The sequence below is a fragment of the Salvia hispanica genome, chromosome 4, assembly GCF_023119035.1.
Source record: "Salvia hispanica cultivar TCC Black 2014 chromosome 4, UniMelb_Shisp_WGS_1.0, whole genome shotgun sequence".
Lineage (NCBI taxonomy): Eukaryota > Viridiplantae > Streptophyta > Magnoliopsida > Lamiales > Lamiaceae > Salvia > Salvia hispanica.
Window position 1 is genome coordinate 42165545 of NC_062968.1, and position 15977 is coordinate 42181521.

A 15977-nucleotide genomic window follows, 5' to 3' on the forward strand; every position below is an offset into this window, starting at 1 on the left:
GTTGTATGCGTGTAATGTTCGGGTTTGAAGGTCGGATTCGTGTTCGGATTGACAGTTTTCACAGCAATTCGGGTTAGACCTAGTTCTCACATAAATACCTAACTGATGATTGTTAATAGGATGCATCAATATGAATTATGAAGATGAAATAAAAAAAATAAAAATATTAAAAATAAAAGTGAAGCATTGTTTATTAGAAAGTAGGAACAGCTTGTGGAGTAAAATATTGTCAATATAAAATTCATAGGTGAATCATAAAACTATTTTGCAGAGTGGGAGAGAATCTGCATCCTATAAATAAAGTAGCACCTATTTAACTGTTTCTCAGCAACACAATATAGTAAGTTTTCTCTTCAATTAGTTTAGAATATATGCACGGAGAGATGCCAGGAAAGAAAACACCAAACTCTTCTCTAGCACCAATAATATCTTTCCTGGATGGTATCCAAGAGCTATATCACTCTAATAAAATATAGTATATATATCAAATTAGTCTTAAACGCCAAATACCAAACAACAACATTATAAGATAACTCGGAGTTCATTATAATGAACTAATAATAAACTTATAACGTACTCCAGATTTTTGCACTACGCCAGATGACATTATTGTTTTTAAATCTCAGAATTCCCTATAATGAACTACAAATAGAATTGTTATGAACTTTGCTTTGTTTTATAATGATGTGTTAGCGTTTAGCATTTAAAACTATTTTTGTATATAATACAACCCCTAATAAAATATATATATGGTTATTAGCTAACTAAAACAACACATTTTATTAAAAATGTCAGTATAGTGAATATTTTATGCACTTTAATGGACATTTTATATTAATGAACTATCCTCTTGCAATGAACATTATTCTTTTTATTGTTGGAGTCTGATTAGTACATCATACTAATTGAAGTTGTTTTTAATCTCGACCTCAATGAAAATCATGCGTAATGGTGTCGGTATATTTCTAGAATACTAATTTTGAGTGGGTGTGAATTATTAATAATTGGAAGGATTGTTGCCATCCACAAATTTTTGTCTTCACACAACGTGCATTGCCATCTACTTTTCAAATAGATGTCTCAGGTATCCTATGCTGCTTATAAATATCATTAAAATCACTCTTAACAAGTAAAATATTCGGTTGACGAAAGTCTAGATACTTTCTATTTAAGGTAATTTCAACATACATTTAACATTACTTAATGGTTAATTGTATTAACTTTCTATTATTTCAACATACATGTAACATTACTTATTGGTTAATTAAATTGAAAGAGTTATGTTTTTAGTCAAACATTGTATTCTAAATTATTTGAGGTTTGTATTCTTTCAAAATATAATTAGACGGCTTTGGAAATTGATATAATAACATTGGAAGGAGTTTTGCACTAATATTTTCTGCAGTCTCTCTCTCTCTAAAATATCATCCGGCTACTCTCGACATAGAAAAAATATTGTTGGAGTGAGACTTTTGGCAATATTGATATAACAAGTAAGAGGTTTGAAGAGGACCAATGATAAGGATCCATGTGATTTAGATCCATCTAATAACCCTAAGATATGTCCAATGATGTTTAATCTCTAATTAATCACAAATTAAAGTGAATTATAAGTTGGATCTAGCTATGAAAACTAGATCCCAAAGGATTGGATAGAAAGGTTAGAAGATGAAGAAATGGATGTGAGGAGTCATCAAACTTGGGACCTCAAAACCTCAACCAAAACAATGGAAGCAACCCTAGGTTGGATTGTTTAGTGCCCACCCCAAGGTTGATATTAAAGTCTAACAAGCACATTTTACTTATTTGTGCTTGTGGTTTTTCTCCTTTTCGGTGTTTTAATTTTCTCTCATCCCCACTGATGCGTATTTTATAGTATCTAATTCAATTCACACAATATATCAAGTTTAATTAATAAACTTTAGTAATATCGCGATACTACAAGATTACAGCGTCGGTAGTATTATTTCAAGTGTTGATCTACAGGAAGGAGGTGAAAGATTGTTTAAAACATTATAACTCACAAAAGTGTAACATAAAAGATTTAGTTTTGGTTTTCAAAGATGTTGACCAATTATAATAAATGATTAACTATTGAAATATTTCACAAGCGGGAAGAGATATCTCTCCAAGTTGCTCATTAGACTTGCATTGTTCTACACCTATATCCCAGATACATATTCACATACACTGAACATGTATACGATCTGTAGTTCACAATTAGTTGAACACTTCATCAACGAACCAATTTTTAATGATTACAAACTCCTGCAGAAGCACGGGAGTAATACTCATCTACTATGATCTCCTACTTAAAATCTACTATCAATTTATCCTCTGAACAATTGAAATTCAATAGCACACCAACAATTAAACACTCTCAATCTATGTTAAAGAGAATATAGAAAAGGAAATAACAATACTTTATTAATGGCCAAAAACATAGTGCATAAAAATCAAGCACATTGTTGGTGACAAAACACATGGATTCAATGGTGTAGAAACATTCACACTAGCCTAAATTATAACTTGGAGCAACATAGATAGTTTAGCTTAAACACATGGTGAAATTTGCAATAAAAACGATAGGAAGCATGCTCTTGTTGAGTCGAATAGAGATTTGGGATTGGTTCGTCGAAATATTGGTTGGAATTTCTTCCTTCACTTCTTCCTCACCTCTCTCTTTTTTTTCCTCTCATTTTGTGTTTGGAAATCTGGTTATACCCTTAAAAACTGCCCCCCAATCCTATTTGAAAACATAATTTGGCTCTGGACTTCGCGTGCATTAAAAATGTTACCCGGTCGGGTGCCAAAATGGCTTAAGAACTACCCAGCCGGGTGGGAGACTCTGGAAACTTCACGTCTTAAGAATGTGACCCGATCGGGTACCAAGATGGTACAAAAGTCACATGGTCGGGTGAAACTGTTAGAGTTTCTATACTAGAAATCACCTTTCGAGTGATTAAATGCTATAAAAACTCTTATTTTATTTTCCAAGGAATAAAACAGTTTATTTTTGTCATAATGTTGTTATATTTTACATTTAATGGTTGTTTTATTGCATAATTAAATGTATAAGAATCTTAACAAAGTCTAAGTCTTTGTTTTAGTAGATCAGTTGTGGGCGTCGCCCACTTTACGGTAACACAGTTAGTTCTGAACAAAGAAAAAGAAGAATTTCACAACCCGGATAGGTTTAGACTACCTATCGTGAAAGGTTGCAATGTAAGTCCACATATTTCTAAGCCTTATTGAAATAAGATGACATTGGTATGGTATAGCACTGAACGGATCTAACACCAAGATGTGTCTTTATGCTATCTACTGAAAGACGAGGTCTTGATAAATATTTATATCTTAATCAATATATGTTAGCATTGAGCATACGGTATTGATTATGCACTACTTTAACTTATCAAATAGTGCGGGTTTTCGCAACCCAATAATCCTGATATATTGGGTAGTGGTGATTAATATCTAGGAGTGCTAGGATTGCTATTATATTAAAAAGTGTAACATAATGAATTTCTATCCCAATCGGTTAGTTATTCCACTTTGTGTATCCTCACTCACATTTTTTAAACTTAGTGTGTAAGCTAATGGCTCCAATAAATGGGAAGCATTTTAGGCTCAGTTTGGCTACTAAGGGTGTCTTTCCTCTTTGGCAGGTTTATTTAATTCTGAAAGGATTAGGCTCAAAGTGGCTATTCGTATTGCCTTTAATCCTCACTACTTCATGTCAAATCTTCCTCTTAGTATCTTATGGAAACTTCTCTCATTTTGTTTGTACGTAGAAAGTGTTCTACTCTAGACTTTTCTCCCTTTTAAGAGGTTGTCACATTTGGTTAAAACTTAAGCTTTTTTCCATCATACTTAGTTCATTCAAATTGACTCCAGTTTACAAGAAGGGGTTGATGGGGTTGGCAGCGGAAGCACAAATGAATCAGAGAATTAGATCTATTTAGTAGATTATTAAACAAATTATATTTGCATAACTATCACATGTAGCATACTCGAAACTTGAATTAAAACATGTTTTTGATTAAATGAAACATAATACATGTTTTTCTACAGAGATGATATAATACCTTCTTGATTCTCCAAAAAATCGAAGATTGCTTGCTACTTCTCCACGTGATGCTCTTCAATACTAGACCATAAATCTTCTGACGGGTTTTTGAACTGAAATATGTATTTCAGGGTGAGCTGGTCTTATCAAAATACTAGGACTTAAATAAAGAAGACAGAACTCCCACAAATCGGCGCCTTTTGCAGAGAGAGGGAGGGGACGAAAATTTTCAATAATTGTATCTCTGTCTCTCCTTTATTCTCCTATTTATATTAAGTTACATATTGAGCCTAATTAGGGATCTATGGAGGTTTGGATGAGGCCACACTAATTGGCTCTTCTAATTATATTGAAACTCCAATTTAATTCAAGCCTATATTGGATTATTATTATCAGCCACTACAGTAATAATATTGAATTACTCATCCAAATCTGAAATTACAAGTAATTCAGGTTTCCACTTTTAAAGAGTTATTTCCCACGCTAAAGATACAAATGTCTATTAATTAATTAATTCCTGCTATTGAATTAATTAATTAATATTTTTTTAATTCAAAGAGTGAACTCGACAAGAACCGTTTATTTATTGTTCATGTACTAATTAAATTCCAACTATCTAGGTTCTGAATAATAAAACCTTGTTTCGAGCTCCTCTTGAGGGCATTATCAAACCAGACTCACCAGGTGAGCGTTCCAATAGAATAGGAATCTTAGTACCGCTAGATATTAATCACTATTACCCAAGATATCAGGATTATTGGGTTGCAAAAAAATCGCACTATTTGATAAATCAAAGTAATGCATAATCAATAACGTATGCTCAATGCTAAATATTTGTTATGGGCCTGTTTTTCAAAATTGAATGTTTTGGACCAAATTCGTAATTTGGTCATATGTTTGGGACCAAAATTGACCTTTATACATACATAAAATATACACAAAACATGTATACATTTGCGAACTCCCCCCTTCTTACACTTGGTCCCAACTCACTCTCGAAGGTTAGAATTGGTCAAAGTGGTGTTAAGAGAAAGAGTGAATTTGTGACTAACTCAAGAAAATAAAACACAAAAAAGTACAAAACAAAAAATAAAACTAACTTAGTCAATTAGATGGGGGGGGTTACTGCTTCTTCTGACTCATCTTGGAGTCATCTGCCATGGAGTTCTTGGCCTTTTCTTGCTCGATTGGGGGGGGGGGGCATCATCACGTCGGTTCGAACCCTAAACCCCGAACCACCCGACGGTTCGGCATTTCATACGGTTCGGTTCAGGTTCGATATTTTGAGAAACCGGAACCGCCGATTCAAAATCATCAGTTCGATGGTTTGAACCGGCGGTTCAACTTTGACAACTGTCTGACGGTTCGGCGTTTCACACGGTTCAGTTATATTTTGAGAAATCAGAACCACCGGTTCAAAATCATCAGTTCGATGGTTTGAAACGGCGGTTATATAGTTCAAAGTAGGATTCCGCCTAGGGGTATAAGTTTTTAGGCATTGCAAGTATAGGTGTGCAGAAAACCGGTGATTTTCCGACAAAAGCAGGTGGTTTTCGTTAGAAACCGCCGGTTTGAAGCATCGGTTCATACTGGTTTCTGACAGTTTCGGCAGCTTTTCAGGTGGCATGCACAAGGGGAATAGGCCTGAAAATCAAAAACCGTGGACTGAACCACTTGTTTCGGCGGTGAACCGGCCGAATTTGAAATTTGATGTTTTTTTAAATCTAATTTCTCCCAATTTTTCTCCTATCAATACCCCCTTCCTCATTATTTTTACTCACCCTATTCTTCTATTGACAAGGATTTCTCTTCTCAATCTCAATTTCTCTATTTTATATCCTCATTCTCTCTAATTTGTTCAAGTTGTTTACCACTTTACTTGTTGTTGTGCTTATAATTGACTTAAGTTGTTGTTTACTTACCATTCAATATTCATATTCCATACTAGTACTACTTTCACTTTGCAATATGTCTTCTTCTCATGGTGATGATCGGGGCAAAGGAATTGCCCAAGATCAAAGCAGTCATCCTCAAAGATTAAGGCGACCTAGTCGTCGAGAAGTTATGGAAGAGGTTTCCCGAGTGGCGGCTGAACGCATACAAGTAAGTTCTAATTTCATTAAATTATTTTTAGAATTCATAATTTCATAAGATTGAGTTCTTAATTTTTTATTTTTTATTTTTATTTTTTGGTTTCTACTTCATATCTTCTACTTATATAATATTTGTGGATTGAAGAAGATCATAGGATTGTCATGCTACTCACTCAAATGCAACAAGGTGGCGGGGATGGTGGTAGTTACCGGGCAAAAATATGACGAGTACAATGTGGCTAGAAATGCCGTTAGATTGATCCATCAAAAGTCGTCTATTGGCAAGGCTTGGAAAAAATATTGTCATCAAAAGAAGGTAAATTATACAAATTTTATCATGGATGTCTCATAGATGGAACTCGACATATGATTGTTTGAAATCTACTTTGGGGCATCAAGATGCTATTGTGTGTTTATTTTAGAACTCGTCCATTTCTGATTTATATCTGTCACATAGTTGTGGGAGTAAAGCATGAGTTTAATTGAATTGTTAAATTTTTTAAAATGCAATAGTTGAATTATCTGGTGTTTATTATTGCACAGTTGTTCATGTTTTAGAACATTCCATGTATATATCACTTGCTTTTAAGACAACGATGAAAAATTCTACATCTTATGCTAAATTGATGTATTTTTTATATTATAAGATTAACAAATAACTTAAGTATTTCAGTGAGATTCCAGCGGTGTTTTTGATTACAAAGGTCTTGGATCCAATGGAAATTAAGTGGTACCTCCAAGATTTTAGATTTTTATTATAACAATCAGAGTACAATTGATCTTGGTCCACTTCAAGCATTGCAAAAGGATACCAATGACGAATTGGGAGTAAACCTATCCGAAACATTTCAAATAAACCTCCTGAATAGGTCAGTGTCCAACATACCTTAGTATAACTTGCATGCACTCTATACCGAATATTAAACCAAGTATAACAGTACCCACTAAGTCAATCTAGACCTACCCCTCAACAACATGATTTTGGCTTCGAATTTCATTATGATGACCTCGACGCGCAATCTTAATCAGCTGATCTATACAACTACAACACCGGAGGAATGAGCTCGGCAAGTACGACAAGTGAGTTAGATTTATATTATGATTCACGTTTTTCCTTTAATGATCCCACCCAAATCGATTTCCTCGATTGGTGGGGAACACATGAGAAAGATTTTCCCATACTTGCGTCAATGACCAAAGAGACTTTTTCTGTTCTGGTTTCCAAAACCACTGTCGTCGTCGAGTCCGCTCTGAGTGTTGGAGTATACAAAAAAAGAAGTAGCCTCTCCACGAGAAATTGGAAGTTGTGATGTTACTTGATGATTGAGCCAAAGTTGACATGAGAGAACAAGAACCAAATTGGGACACTCGTGTAGAATAAGAAGACGAAGAATACACCGAGGATGAAGAATAGGACAACTGCCAGCCGTCGGCCAAACCAAATAGGTAAGTAAGGTAAGAGAACTACTTGGGCTTTGATTCCCAATGCAATTAGCATTGAGGATACGTAGGCACCTCAAGTCCTTTTTCCTTTATTTATTTATTTTTCATTTGTTTCAACTTTAAAAATATGCAAATACAATCAAATAATTGTATTTGTATATACTCTAGTCGGTGAAGGAAACTTTTCTATAAGACTAAATCCGGGAAACTTTTGAAAATTCTACCATAATTGTTGATTGTTAGACTAAACTCAACATTTAAGGTTGAACTGCCAAAGGTGTCTACAATTTAGTTATATAGAAACATCTCCTTCGTCGACCAAGAGTATATACTTATAAATTTATTGTTCAAAACTTCAAGTCTTTTATAGGTCTAATTGAAATTTACAAGTATATTTAAATTTATTATTTTAATACTTCAAGACTTCAAGTCTTTTGTAAATTGTAATCGTTATAACTTATAATTGTAACTTGTAGTCTCGTTGAAATTTATATCAATAAAATTGCAACTTTCATCATTTCCACCGCTTTGTTCATTCTTCTCATCTCCACTTCCCACTACTTAAGTTTTCTCCTAACTCAACACTTTGTCCCTCGCTATCACCAACATTTTCTTTGTTCGAAGCACTCTTTTCATTACCAGACTCATTCTCTTTAACATCCTCTACTACTCCTTCAACAAGCTTTGATTCTTGCTCAGGTTTTGTTTTCAATATCCTCTCCGTGTCGGCCAACTCCTCCTCTGTCTGAACAACCATCTCGCTCCCAACATTTCTCTTACTCACACCCTTCTTATCCAATGTTTCTTTTTCGGGTAGGGTTTCAATATGTTTTGTACTTGGTTCAGGAAGTTTTGTAGTAGCTGTGGAGGAGATATGATGGGTTGTTGCTCGAGTATGGGGTTGGTGTTTTAAACTGCTAGAAGGGCTAGGGGTATGCTCCAAGTACAATCCAGGGCTCACACCTCTAAACAATTTCACAACATGGACTAGGGATATCAAAGGGATTTGTGGAGTACTTGATGTCATGGTACAATCTGTTCTTTGCGGCGCTGGAGTCTGCTCTGCATGCAATGCTCCGATGGCCTTTTCTTTCGTCGATGAAGCTTTCATGACTATCCTCTTCTTTCCCATAGTCATATTTGCTCCGATTACGGTCGGTGGGTGGTTGATGCATGGAGAATTTCGGTCTTCCTCGAAGCAATCACTATCTGGTGTTTGAAGTTTGCAGTATTTGATGGTGGGGAGACTGGTATGGTAGTTAGCGCTTGTCTTCTCCGTTTGAAACTGTGAGCTGCAGACAAATTGAATAGGTGAGTTGTGGAGTAAAACTAGGGTTTACCTTTTTAAATGAAGTAAAAATCGGGGAAACTGTTGAGCTTTTTCGGAAAAAAAAAATCAAAATTTTTAGCTCAAATTTCTTCCCCCCGCTTTCCTCTTCGCAAACAAGTTTCTTTACTAGCCTCTAGCACATTTTCGACACTTAGAAATATTTTACTTTTCATTCCATAGTTCGCACTTCCTACTTGACTTAGCGTATTTTAAAAAGAAAGTGAAATTTCTAAACAAACTTATCAGTTGGATAAATAATCCAAAAATTTAACTTCATTTAAAATTACTTCACAGTTAGTTTAGAAAAAAATTTGAAAATCTTTTTGGCGTAAAAAATTTCATTACATTCTCAGTTTGATTAAAAACCCAAACAAACACAAGAATTTAAAATTTAAGGAATCTGATTATTTTCCCAAACAAAATTATGGCAACCAAACATAGCCTAAGAGATGTTAATGGGGTCAAGTTATAAAATTTTGGGTTATTTTTACTCGGACTGCGGGTTAATAGGGTTAAAATACAATTTTATCAAATTATAAATTTTTTACTCAAATTTATAACATTTGAACTAGGTATGCATTTGTCATGAGTGGCTTATAAGGTAATTCAATTCGATGAATTTGTACTATTCTTTCATCTCAATATAAAATATAACACAAAAAAAACAATCTATAATTATAATCCAGCAATGCATCACATATTTTCTCTCATCATTTGAACATTTGAATGTGGTGTCCAATAGTAGTAAAAATTAAGTAGAACAATTAATAAAAGACATACCAAAATAGAGAATTGAGACACATATTGAGAGACAAAGGGAATACATTTATTTCAAACTCTAAAAATTAAACAACGCTAAATACTAGTAGAAATTATCAACAAAACACAGGACATGCCTTTGTTTTTGAAGATTCCTCATGATTTTATTTTGAAAGTAGGTTAGTTTTGGAGGGATTTCGTGAAATGGACAAGTTCTTCCACGGGTCTGCCTTCAAAATCCGTGTTAAGTGTATTCTCAAACTGTGTATTGCACTCTGAGCATGCGTGTCCAATACAGTTACGCATTTTGAGAACGCCTTAGAGCATCCGCGCCGCCATCTCGATGCGGGCTCGGACTCGTCTCAACGAGACGAGCCAGCATCAAGATAGCGATGCAGCCCTCCTGTCGCGTCGCGTGTCCCTCCGCCTCGATGAAGCTGACGAGCTATGGCGCGAGGCGTAACACCCACTTGCGGGCGCGTGATGCCCACTCGCCGGCCCGCGAGTGGGTGTCGTTATGCTAACGCAATAAATAATTTTATTTTTTTTTTAAATCAATTTTCCAAAAAAAAATTTTAAAATTAAAATTTTAAAATGGTAATATTACCGTTTGAATTAAAAAAATTATTTATTTTTTCTTTTTTTATTCTATAAATACTCTCATTACCTCTTTCATTTTACACACAAACACACTATCTCTCATCTTTTTTTCTTCTCATCACTATCATATCATCTCTCTTTCCTCTCCAATTTCTGCAAAAATGTCCGGTGAAGAGGACGGCTACGAATTTAACGCATTTTTCGACTGGGGGGCATGTACTATGTTTTGGGTACTTCCAGTATCGGTTCGTCGCCAGGCACCCAAGGCTCGTCGACGCCGGCGCACCGAACACCATCTTTTCCAATTGATGCATACTATCGTTCCTCCGCCCCGAGGTATGGGCAAACGCAGGGATTATCCCAAATTAGGGAGAATATTCCGGAGGAACACACTCCGAAAAACCTTCCGACTAGAGCTAGAAGAGGAGGAGGCGGAGGAGGACGAGGAGGTGGAAGCTCCGCCAGTCGCGGATCCGAAAACGAGGAGGAAGAGGAGGACGAGGACGAGGTGGTGGAGGATGTAGGCCGTCATCCATACAGCTCTGCGGAGATGATGGCTCTGTTCGACGCTTGGATTAGCACGTCGTACGATCCCATCGTCGGGAATCAACAATTACACAAGTGTTTTCGGGATAAGGTCACCGACGTATGCAACCAGCAAAAGCCGAGGGGGACCCACAAGCATGATGCGGAGATATCAAAATATTTTGTGGGATCTACAAGCATGATGCGGAGAATTACCAAAGCGGAGCCAGTGGAGCCGACATTCTGAGAGCGGCTTTGCGAGTCTTTAAAGCCGACACCGACAAAGATTTCAAATTTGCCGATGTTTGGCAGTCGATCAAAGAGCTTGATAGGTGGGCTGGCAGTGTCCAGTTCAGCACGGGCTCGAGCTCGAAACGCACGAAGCACGCGGCAGGTGGCCAATACTCGTCTAGTGAGGGCGGGGAAGGCAACACCTCACAAGAGGTTGAGTTCCCGACATCCAATGCAGGGGGCTCCTCCGGTACATGACGTCGGCCGCAAGGGAACAAGGCAGCGAAGGCGGATAGAGCTCGCGCAGGGAAGGACCGAGGTGAATCAAGCCAGGCGGGCTCCCAAGGCACGCCGCCACCCTCCCTAATGTCCATGTACTTCACTGCCACGATGGCTAACACTTCTTGCATGACGCCTGACCAATATCAAGTCCATTTTGTCGGCACTGTGTATCTGGCAAGACAACTTGGTATTCCGCCTCAAACGGGTGCATCGCCACCGCCTTCAGGGGATGATTCGACAGCGGAGTAGTTTTTATAATTTAAGTGTGCAATTTTTTAATTTCTAGTATTTTAAATTATGTCTTTTTTTAAAGATTTTAATTATGTGTTTTTTTTATTTTTTTAGGATTTTAAATTGTAATTTTTTTTATTTAATGAAGTGTGTTTTTATTAATAGAATTTGTTGGAAATAAAAATAAAAAATGAAATTGAATGAATAGTTAAATGATGAGATGGTTAAGAGATGGAGGGTTGCAGGTGCTCTAAGTTAAGAGATGGGGTAAAAAGTGTAGTGAGGTAGGCCCATGAATAGTTAAGGGATGAGACGGTATTGAGACAAGATGTGGATGACCTTATGCAGAAAAATATAATCCAGGCCAGTTCGAGAATCCGCTCTTGAAATGGGTCTATTTCGAAAATTTTGCCAAAAGTTGATACGTGTAGCTTATTCATGACATTAAACTATAGCTTATATTTTAATTATTTCAAACTTGAAAGTTGAATAATTTTGCTTTGAGTTAAAAAGAATTGATGACACAAATTTAACAGGGGAAAATATACCATATCAGACTTATTATAGTGAAAATATTGAAAAATATTATATTGAAAAAAATATACTTGAAAAAGTTTTAAAATTTTGGTACATCGTGATTATCGATACAATATGATCATGCCGAAAGATTTTAGTACAATAACGGTATGAATTTTTATATATCGCGACATACCAAAATTTCAAATATATGCCATAAATTATGGTATACACCGTAATTTACAGTGTACCTATATACTAACACCATAAAAACAATATATACCGTGAATACCAAATATGTTTATAAATAAGCTAAAATATTTAAAATATAATATTATATAACAATATAATGGTATTACAGTATACCGTACCAATCCACTCATAAATATACTACTCCATCCGTCCCAGCTTAAGTGAGACGTATTCCTTTTTTGTACGTCCCAACCTAAGTGAGACGTTTCCTTTTTTGGCAACAATTAACTCACTCTTCTCTTATAGTTTATCCTTTTATCTCTCCAACTTTATCATCTCTCTTACTTTATTTACTTTCTCTTTTTTACTTTATCATCTCTCTTATTTTTTTTTCTCTCTTACTATACTATTAATAATTTAATTCATTAAACACCACTACCTAAATTCTTGTGCCAAAATAGAAACGTCTCGCTTAGGTCGGGACGGAGGGAACACTACTCTCTTTGTCGATATGGCAGGGAGAGATCCAGCCCGGTATGCATCACGGGATGCAGAGGTCACCGGGGGACAAGGTCTATCTTCCCTCTCTTGATTTTTTGACGGCTTCGTCTCACACGTCAACCCCAGTGGAGAAGCAGTTCACTGGGGATGACCGTTTCTCATTGCATGAGCTAGGGATCGATATCGGGGAGGTGGACACTCCCGTTCCAGAGGGACGGGCCGCGCCGAAGAAGAAGAAGAAGACTAAGGGGAAGAGCAAGGTGGTCGGCAAGTCGTCGCAGCCGGCTCTTGACGACACCCCACGCGGAGGAAGTGGACGGAGGATGAGTATGTCGCCCTGGCCAAGGCGTGGTTGTCGGTTTGCGACGATCCGCTGGTTGCGAACAACCAGCGGATCGTCAACATGTGGGCTAAGATTAGAGCAGCCTACAGGAGGTACTGCCCGCACGGAAAGGACTACAGTGAAGAGGAGTGTCGGAAGCTGCGGTCGGCCGATTTTCGGGGTTGTACACCAACGCCCTCCACATGATGACTAATGGGCAGACTGAGGAGGACGCCCGGAGGGTAGCGGAGAGTCAGTTCCCCGTGAAGGGGACTTATAAGGAGTTCATCTTCTGGGAATGTTATCTGGTGCTGAAGGACTCCGAGAAGTTTCGGGCGGGGGTCGAAGCTGGGTGGGCAAAGAAGCAAAAGCTGAACTATTCCGGCGATTACAGCGGCAGCAGTGGCGGATCCCACGACCTCCCCCCGGATGCTGAAGAGTTTCCGACCGCTCCATCCTTTGCTTGTCGCCCTCGCTCGGTTGGCCAAAAGCGGGCGCAACGGGCAGCAAGGGGATCCTCCCCCCTATCGCCCCAGGAGGTCATCTCGGCACCCCCCCACGCGCGTACACCTTATTCTCGAGTCAAAAAACGCGGGAACAGATGTACAAGGTCTTCCAAGAGTGGAGGGCCGCAACTGACCCCACGGAGAAGAGGTTTCTTCGCTCGATGCTCGACAGCATGCAGGTATATTTGGATGCCACGAGGGCACTGATGGGGGGCTCAAACGCGGGCTCAGATGGCACCGATGTGGAGGTCCCGCGTGGCAGCGGCAACGGCGGCGAGGACGACGACGGCGGCGACGGCGATGAGGAGTAGAGAGAGGCGGGGCTCGTGTGTGGAAGCCCGGTTTTTTTTTATTATGTACTTTTTTTTGTCTATGTATCTTTTTTTTATTTAAATGAAATGAATGCATTTTTCCGTATATGTCTCGTAAATTTAATTCCGTAATTTATCGTAAATTTAATTGCGTAAAATGTAGTTGTTTTTGAATTATTTTTATTGCGGCTAGCATGTGGCTGGCCTTAGGCTAGCCTATTTGAGTAAAATGATGATATGGCAGGTGGATTTTTAGTGCTAATGACGTGGCAGGGAGAGAGAGTGGCTAGCCTGTGGCTGGCCTATTGCCATTGCGGATGCTCTTACTGTAGATACATTTCTTTTGGCACAAGATTTTTAAAAACTATGTTAAGTGAGTTAAATATAGAGAAAATAAAGTGGGAATAGAATAAAGTATAAAGATAAAGGGAGAATAAAGTAAGAAAGATGTGATGTACAATTGTTTTTTTGACAATAAATAAAATAACTCTATTATAATTTATAATGGAACACCCCAAAAAAGAGTATTCCCTTTATCCCAGCTAAGATCTCAAATTTTATTGCTGACACAGAATTTTAGGAGTTGTTGATTAATATGTTTAATGGAGAAAGAAATGTAGGTATAATATTAAATTGAGAAAGAAATAGAATAAAATATTCTAATATAAAAGAAAAAAAGTGATTGGTGTATTAATTAGAGAGTGAAAATTACTTTATTATTTTAAAAAATAAAAATATATCAAAATAAAAAAAAGTGTACTCCGTAATATCAATATGTGTCTTATTTGTAATAAAGAGAGTACAACTCAGCTTATAGTCAGACGGAGATAATTAAATATTGAAATGATGAAATTATGAGGAGTAAAAAGAATATGTTATACTCTATATAATTAGATATTCGAAATAATATTTTCCCATTTAATCATATTTTCATATCTTGCGAATTTATTTGAAGATTTATTTAAAGAACGTAATTGAAGTTGGAGATGCATATAACAAAGATGAAAGATTCAGTAGCGGTAGTTACCAGAATATAAGGGCATCCACTATAGGGGCGGCGCGCCGGCCGCCCCCTTCCCGGCTACGCCGCGGCGGCGTATAGTGGCGGACGCGTTCACCCCGGGGGCGGACGAATTTGTTGGGGCGGAAGGGGTAGCGCCGGCTTTGCGGCGAGGACGAGCCGCTGGAGAGAGAAAAGCGGCGGTCGCCGCGCCTACCTATTGCGCGGCGACACCGCCGCGGCGGACCGCCGGTTCCGCCTTTTTTTTTTTTTTTTTAATTTCGATTTTTTATTTAATTTATTCCACTCCACACCCATTTAAATTAAATACCCACCAATTTGTCTTCCACTCCACACCCATTTTCACTCCACCCCCAATTTCACAACCCTAAACCCTAGATTTTACCGAGATGCACGGGAGAGACGAAGATTCACCCGGCACGGATGAATCGGGATATGGATACTATCCTTCTTCCCAGCCATCTCAGCTGTGGGGATCGAGTCCCACCCCCCGGGGATCGAGTCCCAGTCCCCCTCCATTCCAGGCGTGGTCACCGTCATCCCCGCCATGGCAACAAAGCCAATATCGGGCTCAATCTTCTCATCAGAGGAATTTGGGTCGTTCGACGTTTGGGGATTATCGACCCACTATGGACTCGCCCAACCATCCGCGGCTGGATACCCCTTCTCACTCTTTCCAGCGCACCCAGACTCCCTTGTCTGATTTCGATAGGTTCACACTAGAGCAGATGATGGGGATGATGAGTCCGGGCCTTCCGGAGACCCCGCCGACGAGATCTGGCGGCGACGGCGGTGGTGGGAGAGGCGGCGGCAACGGTGGTGGTGGGAGGGGCGGCGACAACGGTGGTGGTGGGAGGGGCGGCGACAACGGTGGTGGTGGGAGGGGCGGCGGCAACGGCGGTGGGGGGAGAGACGATGGCGGCGACGGCGGTGGGGGGAGGGGCGGTGGCGACGGCGGTGGGGGGCGGGCCGGTGGCGACGGCGATGGGGATGGCAGCGGCGGTAGCGATTCGCCGGTAACAAGTCGGGCCGTGCACTACACCAA